Here is a 16,661-nt window from a genome sequence, read left to right as displayed (position 1 = left end):
CCCATAGAGGAAGACAATGAGACCCTAAAAAGTTAAGGGGCACATTGATGAGTGCACATTTGAATAGCTGAGCAAAGTTACCAAATACCTTCTTTTATCTCCAAGCCTAGTAATGTGTTCATTATACCTCAGAATCCCATTCAAAAGGGCATAAATGGGACATTAGCTATGAAATAGGCTATGGCTAAATGTTCCACATATAGAATGTATAAACGTTGATAGAATTGGTATGGTAGGTGGGATGTCCAATATAGAGCCTTACTAAACCAGCAAACCACATATATTGCACCCTGCAGGGGTGGACTGACTTTAATAAAAAGAAAAAGGAGGTTTATGTAACAGATTTATTTCCAATGCATCAAATACTGTGGCATAAAGACAGATGGGTGGAGGTAGAGGGTTCATGTAATCCAATACTGCTGGCCTAGTCATGACTATGAAGCAGATTTATTCTCATATTTTCTTCTTTGAAAACTGTGTCTAGTTGTGTCATAGGAATTGTGGAATCATACTCATATACTATCAAATGACTTTTGTGTGTCAATTTTTTATACCCAACATCCTTTAAATTTTTGCATTTGCTTGTAGCTAGGAAATGTATTTTAAGAAATGTGTGTCTCCATTCCATCTCATTCCCTCAGTTCTCTGAAATTAATTCTCCCTTCTTTCCATGGTGTGTTTCCCTAGATAGGATCAAAAGCCTTTTCCTTTATTGCTCTTGGCATCTGGAAGTAACTTCTTGCATTTTTCTGCCTCATTGATGCTATTTTTTTCCACTTTTCGTATAGTTCTTAAAAGTCTCGTCTCTTTTGCCTAAAGCTCTCTTAATTTTCTTTTCCTTTTGTGGCTATTTAACTGTGTAATTGTATTATTTAACTTTATAAATCATTTTGAGATTCAGTGCATGTAACTCATAGTGTGAATAAAATGCTCCCTGAATTGGTGAGTTTGTGAGTTCAAGGGAAAGTCTTGCTAAAAAAGCAGTTGCAGCAAGTTGGAGTCTTTCTTGATCTATATTTTTGCAATTTAAACCAATATGACACAAGAAAGAAAAAAATTGCTCCTCCATGACTAATTTAAGCTTCTTTATTTTGCAAATGTAATTGATTCTGCATCAAACATGTTAACTGTCCCCTCCCTATTTTAGTGAGTTCCCCTAGACACTATAATATATTTTATGTTATTTGGAAACTGTTATTATTATATTTCATTAATGGGCAAGATAACACTACCAAGTTTAAAATTACTAAGCCATACGTGATCCATCATAACAACGATAAATATTTTTGTGGTTTATTATGGTTTGGCTTTTATAGTAATCTTCTGTTGTAGATACTACTAGTTACCTACCCATTATCATTTTCCTCTGGTTTCCTAACAGAACCGAAGTTTGGGGGAACAAGGTAACCTGCTCCCTATGTTCAATGGTGGTTAGGTGTGCCATTGAAGCTGGTGCTAGTCAAGGAGATAGAACCAGAAATTGCTTGGGAGAGGTGTTTAGTAAAACATTTTCAAGGAGATAAAGTCATTTGACTTCTGCCAGTTGCAATTTGTCCTTTGACCTTTTCCATTCTTGATCGTTCTAGTTCTTCTTGTGGAGAAAGAAAACCAACATCAAAATCCCAATGGCATTTTTTAAAGAAATAGAACAAAAAAATCATCAGATGTGTATGGAACCACAAAAGACCCTGAATAGCCAAAGCAATCCTAAGAAAAAAGAACAATACTGGAGGTATCACATTACCTGACTTTAGCTTGTACTACAGGGCAACAATAACCAAAACAGCATGGTATTGGCAGAAAAACAGACGCACAGACCAATGGAATAGAATTGAGAACCCAAAAATAAACCCACATAAATATGGACAGATAATTTTCAACAAAGAACCCAAAAATACACAATGGAAAAAAGACAGCCTCTTCAATAAATGGTGTTGGGAGAATTGGAAAGCCACATGCAAAAGAATAAAACTGGACTGCTATCTGTCACTATGTACCAAAACTAACTCAAAATGGATCAAAGACCTAAACCTATGACCTGACACAATAAACTGCATAGGAGAAAACATAGGGACTAAACTTATGGACCTTGGGTTCAAAGAGCATTTCATGAATTTGACCTCAAAAGCAAGGGAAGTAAAAGCTAAAATAAATGAATGGGACTATATCAAACTAAAAAGCTTCTGCACAGCAAAAGAAACCATCAACAAAATAAAGAGGCAACCAACCGAATGGGAGAAGACATTTGCAAACAGTGCCTCCAATAAGGGGCTAATATCCAAAATATATAAGAAACTCATACAACCCAACCACAACAAAAAAACAAACAATCCAATTTTAAAATGGGCAGAAGACCTGAAGAGACATCTTTCCAAAGAGGACATACAAATGGCCAATAGACATATGAAAAAATGTTCAACATCACTAATCATTAGAGAAATGCAAATGAAAAACCACAATGAGTTATCACCTCACCCCCGTTAAAATGATTACCATCAACAAGACAAATAGTAACAAGTGTTGGGAGAGGCTGTGGAGAAAAAGGAACCCTCAGACACTGTTGGTGGGAATGCAGATTGGGGAAGCCACTATGGAAGGCAATGTGGAGATTCCTCAAGAAATTAAAAATAGAATTACCATATGACCCAGCAATCCCTGTCCTGGGTATCTACTCAAAAATCTGAAAACATTTATCCAAAAAGATATATGTGCTCGGTGTTTATTGCAGCCTAATTTATTGTGGCCAAGACATGGAAACACCAAAGTGTCCTTCGATAGATGAATGGGTAAAGAAGTTGTGGTATATATACACAATGGAATACTATTCTGCCATAAGAAAAGATGAAATAGTGCCATCTGTGACAACCTGGATGGATCTTGAGATTATAATGCTAAGTTAAATAAGTCAGACAGAAAAAGTAGAGAACCATATGACTTCACTGATATGTGGTATATAAAACTGAAAACAACAAAGGAATAAGACAAAAAAATGAGGAAACAAAAACTCATAGACACAGACAATAGTTTAGTGGTTACTGGAGGATAGGGGGATAGGAGAGTGGTAGATGAGAGTGAAAGGGATCAAATATATGGTGATGGAAAGAGAAATGAGTCTGGGTGGTGAACACACAATGTGATATGTAGATGATGTATTACAGAATTGTACACCTGAAGCCTATGTAACTTTACTAACACTTGACACCCCAATAAACTTTAATTAAAACAACAAAAAAGAAAATCAACTCCTATAAATACAATAATTATACTATAAGCCTGATTAAACAGCCACAGGAAGAATGGTAGACTTGAAACAGAGAAAAAATCTGGGTCATTGATCATAACATGGATCTGCCATATCAACTTTGGAAACTTCTTAATAGGTGAGAAAAAATAACCCCTTACTCTTTTAAACTAACCTAGTTAGGCTTTAGTTACATATATCTGCACATAAAACTTAATTATTATATAATCAGAATTAGAGTGGGTTAAGGGCTCCATTGCCATTGGGCAACTTGGGAGATAGATGATATTATGTTACCTGAGGAGGCTGTCCTGACACCTCCTCTTTATACTTTCACAACCTACTAGGTCTGGCTCAAATGCTCTTACTATGCTTTCGTGGCACTGTTGCTTACCTCCATGATATTATTTATTTACAGATTTTGTGTTGCTTGTTTGACTTTCATCACTTCTTAGGTTGGGTTGCCTAGGAAACAAACACTGAGACAGAGATTGCTTGGAGGATGCTTATTGCGGTGTGCCCTCTAGAACTGTACTTGGGAGGACTAAAGGAAAAGGGATTTGGGAGAGGGAAGATTTAATCTATGATATAGTCACAACAAAGGCCTCAGACTATCCCAGGAGAGCTTTGCTCCTGGGATAGTGTTTTGCAGTGGACACTTTGGGGCTGGAGGACCAGATTATTATGTTCGTCTCTTCCCTCAATACAACCAGTCTTTGGATGTGAGCTTTTCCAAGAAAGGAAATGTGAATTTCATCAACCAGGCTTTATTTGGCTGAGGGCAATTCTGAAAGAGACTCTCAGCTGACAGACATCAGACACCATCCTTTTAGCAGCTGAGCGAATGAGTGCCATGAGTGTGCTCTGTGGTAGACATGGAGAGTCTCCATCCAAACTCCCCTTTAAGGACGCTCTTGCTGCCCGGCTACTGGGAATGTATTCAGCAAATAGTTGTCATTGATAAACCCCCTCAGGGATGGCCTCAGCTGTAAACAGCTGCCTTGTCCAAATATGAGAGGGCCCCATCTAGTGACTGAGGAATATGGGATACAAAATCATGTCCATTTGATCCAAAGCATAAAAACTCCAGTATGTATTTCAGCTCCAGATTTCCCCATGGAGTTGACTGAGGCTGTCTAGGCCTACATCACAGCTTGACTTCTGCACTTGCTCAAGCCTACTTCCTCCTTCTCCCTTCCACCAGTGTTGATCCTAAGGGCACTCCCTAATAAACATGCTGAACACTACACTCAGTTTCAGAGTGTGCTTCTCTGGAGAGCAAAACCTGCAAACTCAATTAGCTTTCAAGCTGAAAAATCATTGTTTTACATTTCTTCCTAACCCCATGTTTGATAATACCACATTGGTAGCTTTAAATTAGCCATGATGAGAGTATTCATATTATAGCATCCACCACAGTCCAATACTTGGCTTGTTCCTTCATATAATAAGTCATGGAAGTAACTCCTCCAGAATTCTGGTGAGCTCTTATATGGGAGAAACTTACAAAAGAAAAGTTAGTGGAAGGAACAGTGACCCCATTTCTGCAACTGATTTTGAGACTGCGATTGATTCTTATCTTTTTTTCTCTTCTACTCCTCATTCAAGTTTCCCCTCACCTCAAAGATCACTTCCACTGGTCTAAGCAGCTTACCTTCTAGATGGTCTAGACCCATGTGTACTGATAAAAAGGCTCTCCTGCAAAACAAACAAACAAACAAACAAACAAACAAACAAAAACACTAATGTCTAGCATTTGCTAATTTCTGTGGTATAAATATTTTTACCTTTGCTAATTTCAAGGTACCAATGTGATAACACTCAACATGGAGTTTGGAAGAGACATACAAAAATTGTTCTTAGCTCGGTAGCCAGTATCAGGTGGCTCCAATACACCACTGTTCTACATCCTTGGACCTTGGTGATCTGACTACCTGGTAACCACGCTTTTCTTTGGCCTTGGATGTTTCACTCATGAACCTACCTTCAAAATTAGGATATCAAATACTAAAAGTATCTCAGTGAACCAGAAAGTTGCAAACATATTCTTTCTGCCCCATCTGTGTAACAGCAGCCGACCCCCTACTGATGACCAGAGCCAATTTCTATTGCCAGGATTGTGATTCCTTTTCTTGACTCTTAATGGAACTCTTGCTTTGTTTCCTGGTGTAATAGTTTCCCATTTGCTAATCAGGGTCTCTTAACTGGCAGGACCCAGAGTTGTGGAAACAGGAAGCAAATAATCTATACAATCACTGGAAGTGATAATAAGCAGATCCATTTCTACATCCACCTCTTGGTCCCTGAATCTATATACTCTCTTTGTTGGAAATAGCACTACATCACAATTATTGATTTGATTTAATGGGTATAACACTTCGTGGGTGATGGTGTCCCATTCTGACAGAATATCATCTCTAAGTTAGTGCATCATTGCCATTTTAAAAAGCATTCTATTTTTGTGATAGCTTCTGGGTAATGTAGTATGTGACAGAACCAGTGGATCCAATAACCATGGGTCTTCTGGTATACCTTCTATGCTCTAACATCAGTCGTTGGTCTGATGCTGTGTTATGTGGACTACCATGTCAGTAGATCCAATCACTCATGAGCACACGGACAGTGGCACTGGCTAAGACCTTATCAGCAGGAAAGGCTTCATACCTGGAACATAGATCAGTTGCAGTTAAGATGAATTGCTGCCCTTTCCAGGATGGAATGGGTCCAATATAACCAATGTGACTCAAAGTAGCTGTTGGATATTTTTTAGGAAGAATGCCATATCATATGCTCAGTGTTGGTCTCTGTTGTTAGCTGGTAAGACAATTGGTAGTAGCAATAGCTAATTTAGCCCTGGTTTGTGGGAGCTCATGCATTTGGGCCCACGCAACCTTCTGTAGTGCTAACGGCCTTATCATCTATAGGTACATTTGGCTGACTGTGGGTTAGCTGATGACCCAAGCTTGATGATGTCAATGAGCTGAGTCATTCTGCATACTTGGTGGTGAATTGCCTCTTCCATGGTGTTCTAGTGTTTATTAACATATAATATAACGATTGTAATACTTGTTCTTACTCCCAAAGATCCACTGACATTCCTCTTCCTTAGAAGACTTTGTCCTAAGCTTTAAATCCTTTCTCTTTCCACAACCCTGTCCCATGTTTTATCGTTGGATCTAAGGGCACTCCCTAATAAACATCCTGAACACTACACTCAGGTTCAGTGCGCTCTCTGGAGAGCAAATTCAATTATCTTTCAAGCTGAAAAATTCATATATATATAGAAATAACAGAAATGGCTACATATATATATGTATATATATATATGTATATATATGTATATACATATATATATGTAGCCATTTCTGTTATTTCTATTAATATACAAAATGGATAAGCAGGTATATTGCCTGAAGTTCTTCCCATTGAAAGGAGTTCCCCTCACGTATGTCTTTCACGGAGACTCATGGTGAGACTTTAGTATAGCAGCACAATCCACTTGTATACCAAGTTTGGCCATATTTGTTCTCCTTCAGCAAGTCATCAAAGTCTCCCTGCCCACATGTGAGCTGTGAGTTAAGGGAGAGGCTTCAACACAGTAGAAGTGGATGATACAGGACATTAGGTCACTTCCTTGAGCTGTTACTTGCGACCTCTGGTGTACAATTTTCATCATACAGCATGGATTGCTGTTGAACTTATTATGACTTCGTGTATCTGAAAGAACCTAGCTCTTGATGGGCAGATCTAGACACTTAGTTAACTCTCATCTCATGATCAGGTGTTTTATATCATCTCATGACCCAGGGGCCCAGTAGCAGACTATCTGCTTCACATAATGTAGCTTTGATCCAGACCACTAGGAGTCTGTGTTGTGATTCTCTTAGTACAGTTTGTCATAAATTCTGCACAGCATTGCTCACAAATACTCTGATACAATAAGATCTACATCAGCAGGGCTCCTTGTATTGCACTTTGATCCTGCTGCAGGCCCTATTTTTCCTCTTGGTCTCACTCAAAGGCAATAACCTTTCGTGTTACTTGGTAATTCGGCTGAAGCAATATATTCCCAAATTGGAATGTACTGCCTACAGCACCCAAATGGGCCTAGTAGGCATTGTGCATTTTTCTTAGTATGGAAGGTGCAAGTGGCAATAATTTACCCTTTCCTTAGTCTTGTCCCAGGAGCACTGGACTCCTAAACATACTTTTGTCCTTCAATCAGTGGATCATTGGTCTGAAATTGGTTCAGTATCAGAAACTGTGCAAGGGATTATGTTTTTGTTTGTTTGTTTTTTTGTTTGTTTTTTGAGCGGTGGCAACCCTTCATCTCCTAATGATCTATTCTTGAATTATTTTATACATTGATCTAATATCCTTTTTTATTGTCTATCTATCATGACCGTGGGGTACAATGATCTATTACTTATCTCCATGGCTTTCTTGAATACAAGTTTCCATAGGAGTGGAACAGAGAGTTCCAGGTATTCTAGGGTGCCAGTGCTTTGCATGAATCATTCCAGATGTTCTGAATTCCAAATTTCAGGCTCCCACTACTTTCTCACCATGACCATGGTCTTGACATAGCACACTTCCTGGGTCAGGGATTTCAACTTTCCCTGGAGCTCTGCAACTCTTGTAATGAAGTCCTGAGGCCTGACCCTCACCTTTGTCAGCCTTTGGTTGTAGGAGATAAGTACTCTGCCAGAGACGTACTCTGACTTTCACACTTTTCCATGTCACCTTCACTTGGTGATTCAACAACCTAAACTTTTCAGTCTTTTTCAATACACTCCGGGCATTCTTAAAAGGACATCAGAGTCCCATTACCTTTATAATTAATATATTTTTTTTATTTTCTCTTTAAATCCTGAGATATTGTACTTGCTAGTACATTCCCTTCTATCAGTATCCTATCCCAGTTTAGTGCTGTGACAATCCTGACAATTACACTCCTATAGCATTCCAAGAGCAATTAGTGTTACACTCATTACTCTTACACTAGTGATGGCATCTTAATTGCTATATAGCTGGCTCCAAGATCTCATTTTCTCAAACCATTCCTAGCATCAACTCTCTTAGTTTGTGTATTCAACAAAATAGACTCTGGAATGGAGGTTTTTGTACAGGAAGTTATTTAGAAGAGCCCTAGGAAGTGATATTTGTTGGGGAGTGAGAGGTATGGGTTTGGGAAAAGGGAGGCGTCCCAGTGCAAATCAGTTTCAGGCTTCAGCTAAATTCCCAGGCAAAGGTGGGCTTCCTGGCATAGTGCTTCAGAGTTGTTTTCCTTGTGGCAATGGAAACAGGATTTTACTTAGTCAAAGCAATTAGTCACTGGATGTGGACTGGCTCTGGGGAAAGGGTATGATCTTACATCAAACGAGTCTCTTCAGCTAAAGGAAATTCTCAGAGAGGCACTCAGCCAAGTCATCAGTCAGCAACCCTCCCTGAGGGAATGAGTGCCTTGTGCGTGATGGAGGGACGCGGGCATAGCATACATTGCCCTCAGTCTGGACTCTGAGCTTCTTAAATCAAATAATATGACGTATTCATCTTTGTACCTTCAGAGCCTATAATAATTCCTGGCATTTAATAGGAGATCAATGACTTCCTCCTGAATGAATATAATACTAGCATGTAGTAACAGACTAGTGCAATTATTTGTTAATCAAAGATGTAAAGCAATTATTTACCATTTTTAGTTAAATAAAAAAATATGGAGACATTTTCCTTTAAGCTTGAGTTTATTGATACCAAACCTGTTCATTTATTCATTATTTATTTTCTCTACACATACTTGCTGAGTGTTTTAACATGTGCTTGGCATTAAGTAACACATTAAAGCAAATGATTCCTCTTAATGGGACATATATTTCAGCCTTCTCATTTTGTTAAGGAAAATAGCTAGCTCCCCTTTTCGTTTTTTATAGCCCTATTTGAAAAGGCAGCATGGAAATTGATGTTATCTCATGCCCTTTGGGTCTCCACTAGCCATTATATTGATAATGTTCTCAGCTCTTGTATGGCTAACATTTGTTGCATAGAGGGAAATAATGATAATTGTTGTAGTAGCCACTCCCATCACACCTGTGTGCTTAGAGCCTTCATTCTATTGAGAGTTGAACACAGACTAGAGATAGAAATAACACCAATCTGCAATAGACATTTCTTTAAATTAAGACATATTGATTGTAATTCCTCAGTTGTAGCATGTGCTGATATAAGTAATGTGTTTCTTCTGAGAAAAGAAACTTCTTTTTATAACCCCTTTTCTTTAAGTTGCAACCAAGGTACTGCAATTGTGGACACTCATTGACCTGTGTCTCTTGCGGAGCTCAGTGGCACAGCACTGGACAAATTGACAATTGGTTAGAAATTATATGACGATGCTCTTAGTATTTCTCACTGCTTTATCACTCACAGATTGCAAGGTATGCCATTAAGCTACTCAAATGTAAAAATGTTTTAAAATATGCTCTTCTTTTCCACACTAAACTATTGCTTCAGTAAACAGGTAACCTACTAGCTCCCTACATTAGATGTTTCCTAGAACAAATTCAGTTAAAAATAAGGAGGAAAAAAAAGCTGTGACAATCTCAACATATGTCTTTCACCAAATTTCTCTGACCTTTTGAAAGATGTTAAAAGAATTACTGCTTTGAGCCATTACAAATACCTAATTGAATCAAAGCCATATATTAGGTTGGTATAAAGGTAACTGCGGGTTAAAAGGTTAAAAAGAATCTCAAAAACTGCAACTACTTTTGCACCAACCTAATATATATGTATATATTAAATGACACCTATGTGGTAGAAAGCAAAATAGGTATTTCTTTGATCAACCATGTCCTATGTTTGTGTAGACAAAGCCATTGAGTAGGATGCGCTCCAGGAATGGGATTGTGCAGGTCTAAAGTATATATAAGATAATGACAGAATAATTTATTATCTTATAAGTGATGACTTTTCAAAAGTATTTTTCTTCCATTTTAGTCTCTCACACTCTTTCTTCCCATTTTTTCACCTATAATCTTATCCTGGAGTTGTCATTTTTCATTATTTCAGTAATTTAAATTATTACTGTGTTTCTGGAAATCTGTATAACAATTAAACATTAAGAAATAAAAACTCTATGTTGTTGACACAGATATTTCTGCTTTAGAGAAGACTAGAGCTTTGTTTTACCAAAATTAGTAATAGAGGCTGCTATAAAGATAATAACAAACAAACAAAAAGAGTCTAATTCATTTGTATATGATATCCCAGGTTTAGCTGCCACATTTTAATTTTATTATGTATTATTATTATATTTGACCAAATATTAACATTAAAAGAATGTCTTATTGTGGATATTTAAAGTACTTTTCTATTGATACCTATATAACTTAGTGATTTAGTTCAGTGATTTTTTTTTTTTTTCAACATTAGTGCACATGGGAATCACCTAGTGATCTTGCTAAACTGCAGGTTTTGGTTCAGGAGGTCTGGGGAAAGGCCTAAGAATCTGCATTTGTAACAAGCTTCCAGATAATGTCGATGTTGCTGATTGATGGAATATAATTTGGTAGCAAAGGTCTAATTGGTATGTTCTCCCACTGACAAATTATAATTATAGAAACATAAACAACTTGCCTGTGAGACATTAAACCATTGCTAAAACACCAGTCATGCTTAGTAAAGCAAAAAGAAACTAGGGAAATTGTCTCAGGATATTATTGCATGCAAAATATGTGTGAGTAAATGTGCAAACTGAGAGGAAAATATGAGGGAAAATAACTCCAAGAGAAAAATAGAAGTTCAAGATTAGCAAAAGTTCTAGTCAAGCTCTGGTTTCATGTGATCTCAATCTGGAAACTGATTTTTGTTCTTGGAAATGGTGTACTTGAACATCTTCTTTGGTATCGTGTTGTCATTCTTTCTGAGATGCTTAATGGTAGATAAAAGTATATCATACAAATAATAAGGTGTTAAATAGGACAATTTGGAGCAAAGCTTTTTGTTTTGAGTTTTAAAAAGAGCTATTTCATGTTTGGACATAGCTAAGTAAAGTTCTTATTCAGACTCTGCTAAAAATACACTTATCCCTTGGGATATCACTTCATCTCAATGGGTAATATTTTCTAACCTGCAATATGGAAGTATTATATCAGATATTCCTAAAAATTTCTTCCAACTTGAATAGCCTGCAATGTTATGATTCTGATATATATTAATGAAACCATTTAATATTCTACTTCCTGAATTCTCAAAAATTTTTTTTCCTGGACTGTGGAGATTAATGTTAGCCAACATCAGCATATGGAAAAACATCTTCAGATTCTTCTCTTTCCAATTCCTTTCAAACTCTAAACCTACATTTTCATTCCCCAACAAATAACCAATTCTTTTTCTCTATCTTTTCCCTTCCAACATCACCCATGTAATAAATCCCAAATTGCTTGTTCTGACATGCTCACCTAGATGTTAATACTTAGGATCAACCTTAATTCAAACTTCACAAGTTCATTCCTGAACTGCTGGAAATAATCATGGAACACAGACCATCTATTAAAGTTTCTTAGAATTAAACAATAAGGATAATGAATATTTTAGGTTTGAAACAAATGCAACAAAGATAGTAACAATAATAACCTAACAGAAATTAAAAATACGGATACCATTTAAAATTCCTGAACTTTATTACAAGCTAGTGAATTAAGAAACATTACAAAATGCTTCAATTCAAACCGACACTAAAGGCACTTTCTGGTTAATGCTTTAATAATATAGAGTTTATGTATTTAACATATAATCGAATCTTAAAAGACTGGCTGATACCTGAAGTTTCAGGAACATATTACCATTATATAAAGTAAAACAACATTTCTATAATAAAAGGAAGACTGTCTTTCTGAGTGGTATATATCAGTGATGAAAACTCCTGAATCAATGGAAGATACTAACAAGGGAAGATATTCAAGCTTGGTAGTTAGAGATTAAACCAGCAAGCACAACACTGTTGCTCATTTTATTTACTAACAATTAGATCTCAAATAATCTACTCAATGAATTAATTTTTTACTATAATTTCAATTTTGAGAATGATTTAAAATAAAACTAATATGGAATACACTGTGAGAATGCATAATTAGCTACAATTCCTGCTCAGAATATTATTTAAGTTTATATTTAATAAAGCTAATGCTGAAACACTGGCAACCATTGCTATACACATAGCAAGTTATTTATAATTTATAAACTTTTTTATTCCAGAAAGGATTGAATTGTCTTTCAAAGGTAGGTAGTTTAAAACAAAGCTGAAACTTAAACATATAAGCCATATAAACAAAGGAGTGATATGTGGAAGCAACCTAACTGTCCATTGATGGATGGATGAAGAAAACCTGATTATATATGTACAATGGGATATGATTTAACATTACAAAAAGGAAATCCTGTCATTCGTGACAACATGGATGAATCTGAAGGGCATTATGCTGTGTGAAATAAGGCAGACAATCACAAATACTGCAAGGAATTACTTTTATGTGGAATTCATAAATAAAAAAATAAAAAAGATGAACTCATAGAAGCAAAGAGCAGAGAAATAATGTTGCAATAGTGTTGGGGGTGGAGGAAATTGGGAGAAGTTAGAATAAGGGTACAAGCTATCATATACAAGATAAATAAGATCTGAGGATACAATGTATAACATGATGACTATAATTGATAACACTGTATTATATAACTGACATTAGCTAAAGGGTATAGCTTAAATGTTTCCACACTAGAAAAAGCTAAGTATGTAAGGTGATGGATGTATTATTTAACGCAATGGGGAAAAGCCTTTCACAATGTATATGTATGTCAAATCATCATGTTGCACACTTTAAATATCTTACAATATTATATTTCAATTATACTTAAATAAAGCTGAAAAATCAGGAAAAGTATATCTAAGACAAATACACAAGCAAGAGCGTATTTTTTAAATTAAATGATTTAAGGACAACACTGAAGGATTAAAGGTATTAATTATACAACAGATCAAACATTGTTTGCTTAAAATGTAATATAGAACAGACTTGTTAGCCAAAGAATAAAGATATCTTTATTTCACTTAACAGAGAAAGGTGTCATATTAGCAGTTATTTAAAAATGAAATAATTATGCAACTAAAGCAATCATTTTCACCTCATGCTTTCTAGGAACTAAAGTGCAAATAAGACCAAATAGGTTGCAAGTACTCTTCTATTCACAGGAAGCATACCTATGCTTCAGGAGACATTGACCTGTTCCTAATAATAAACTAATAAAAAGTTATCACATAGTTCTCTCCATAATGGATATTGAGTAACATAATAGAAAGTTCTAAGAAGCTAGAAAATTTCTTTATTATAGTGATATGTTATATCCCTCCTTAATAAATGAAAAAGCAATGATAAAAAATTTCTGGGAAGATGGCAGAATAGGAGCACCAGAAATCTCTCTCCCCACCTCGACAACAATTGTACTGGCAGACTCTGTTTGATGAAACTATTTTAGAACTCTGGAATCTATTAAAGGGCTTGCAAATCTCAGGGAAAGGCTTGAATGATAAATTGTGATTAACTTCAGTCAATTTCAGTTTTTGGAACAGTGGTAGTTACCCATCCTCCACCCATAAGTCCCATGACAGGCAGCTGGGCAAATTTTCCTCGAGTGGCTTACACAAAGCTTGTGGGAGCCAGGGTGGTCAGAAAGGACCCTAGTCCTCCAATACAAGGTGTCTACGTGCTCTGATCACTGATGCTGATTCAGATCACAGAGGTACTGACAAAGAGGCAGCAGCCAGTAGAGTTTCACCTTTTTCCATTGTTGCAATTCTCTACTCCTTAGACTAAAGAAACTTCCAGGGGTATTAAACGGTCAGTGCATTTTTATTCATCTTAATTTTTCTCTTTTCCACTTTTGGGAGCCAGACATTGAAAACTGGAACATTCAAAAGCAATTGCATATATAGGAAAAATTAGAAAGATACCACACAACCCAGGGGTAGATGTAGACTCATAAACGAACATAGCAGACCTGAAGTTTACACCTCCAAATGATCCTTGGCACAGAGGCAGTATACAACAGTTAAACACACACACACACACACACACACACACACACCCAAGCCCTGAGGAAGGAGCAGTATCTAATTTCCACAGTTACCACATTATTAGGTTCAAGTGTCCAGTTTTCAAAAACAATACAACAACAAAAATCACGAAGAATACATAGAAACAGAAGTATGGCTTATTCAAAGGAAGAAAAATAAACCAATAGAAATAGTTTCTGAAAAATATATGATTGTAATCTACTACACAAAAATGTTGCAACAATTTTTTAAAAGATGATCAAAGAACTAAAAGATGACATGGAGAAAGGCAAGAAAATGATGAATGAAAAAAGTCAAAATATCAACTGAAACAAAATTTAAGAAGAAATCAAAAAGACATTCTGGAACTGAAAAAAAATACATTAATTGAGATGAAAATTTTACTACAGTGATTCAAAATCAAATTTGAGCAACCAGAAGAAATAATCAACGAACAGCAAGATAAGACAATGAAAATTATCAAGTCTGAGGAATAGAAATAATTTTTTTTGAAATGAAGAAAAGTTAACAGAGCCTACTGCCCTGTGGGATACCATCAAATGGACCAATCTTTGCATTGAGGGAATTTCAGAAAGAGAAAAGGGAATATTTGAAGAGTTAATGGTCAAAACTTACTAAATTTGATGAATGACATGAATAGAAACACCCTAAAAAGTCAACAAACTCGAAATAGGATAAACTCAAAGAAATTAACACCGAGGCACATTATAGTCAAACTAGTAAATGACAAAGACAAAAAGAATTTTGAAAGCAATGAGAGAGGAGTGACTCATCACATAGTGGATACTCAACACTGTAATCACCAGATTTTTTCATTAGAAATTTTGTAGAGTACAAAGCAGTGAACTGATATATTCAAGGTCCTAAAAAGGAAAAAAAAAATGTCAACCAAGAATCCTATATTCAGCGACACTATCTTTCAAAAGTGAGGGGGAAATTAAGATATTTCCAGCTAGATGCAAGGATGATTCAATTTCCACAAATTAATTAATGTGATACACCACATAAACAAACTGAAGAATAAAAATCATCTGATCATAACAATAGATACAGAAAAAGTATTGGACAAAATACAGCATCCATTTATGATAAAATCTCTCAGAAAAGTGGAAATAGAGGGAACATATCTCAACACAATAAATGCCACATATGAAAAACCCACCGCTAACATCATACTCAACAGTGAAAAGCTAAAAGCATTTCCTCAAGATCGGGAACAAGGCATAGATGTACACTTTCACCACTTTTATTCAACATGGTATTGGAAGTCCTAGCCACAACAATGAGACAAGAAAAGGATATAAAGGATATCCAAATTGAAAAGGAAGAAGTAAAACTGTCATTATTTGAAGATGATATGATTATATATAGAGAACCCTAAAGACTCCACAAAACAAATCTACTAGAACTGATAAATGAATTCAGTAAGGTAGCATGATACAAAATTAATATTCATAAATAGGTTACATTTTTATACACTAATAACAAATTATCAGAAAGAGAAACTAAGAAAACAATCCCATTTACAATTGCAAAAAACAAAAAAACACTACAGAATAAATTTAACCAAGTAGGTAAAGGACCTATGCTCAGAAAATTGTAAGACATTGAAGAAAGAAATTGAAGAAGATATAAATAAATTCAAGCATATACCATGCTCATGGATAAGAAGAATTAACATCATTAAAATGTCCATACTACCCAAAGCAGTCTACAGGTTCAATGTAATCCCTATCAATGTACCAATGGCATTTTTCACGGAACTAGAACAAATAATTCTAAACTTTAAATGGAACCACAAAAAACTCCAAAGAGCCACAACAATCTTAAGAAAGAAGAACAAAGTTGGAGGTATCACAATAACTGATTTCAAACTATAATACAAAGCTATAGTAATCTAAAGAGTATGATATTGGCATAGAAACAAACACATAGATCAATGGAACAGACTAGAGAGTCCAGAAATAAACCCTTGCATATACAGTGAATTAATATTTGATGAGGGAGACAATGAGGATAGGACAATCTCTTCAATAAATGGTATTGGGGAAATTAGATAATCACATGCACAGGAATGAAATTTGTCTCCTATTTTACACCACTCATAAAAACTAATTTGAAATGGATGAAAGACTTACACATAAGACCTGAAGGCATAAAACTCTGGAAGAAAACTTAGGAAAAATGCTCTTTGACATTAGTCTTGGCAATAATTTTTTTGGACATGACCCAAAAGTAGAAGCAACAAAGCAAAAACAATAAATCAAACTACACCAAACTAAAAAGCTTCTATACAAG

This window comes from Rhinolophus ferrumequinum, chromosome 2 (genome assembly GCF_004115265.2).
Source record: "Rhinolophus ferrumequinum isolate MPI-CBG mRhiFer1 chromosome 2, mRhiFer1_v1.p, whole genome shotgun sequence".
In the NCBI taxonomy this organism is placed as follows: domain Eukaryota; kingdom Metazoa; phylum Chordata; class Mammalia; order Chiroptera; family Rhinolophidae; genus Rhinolophus; species Rhinolophus ferrumequinum.
This window is presented reverse-complemented; position numbering follows the sequence as displayed.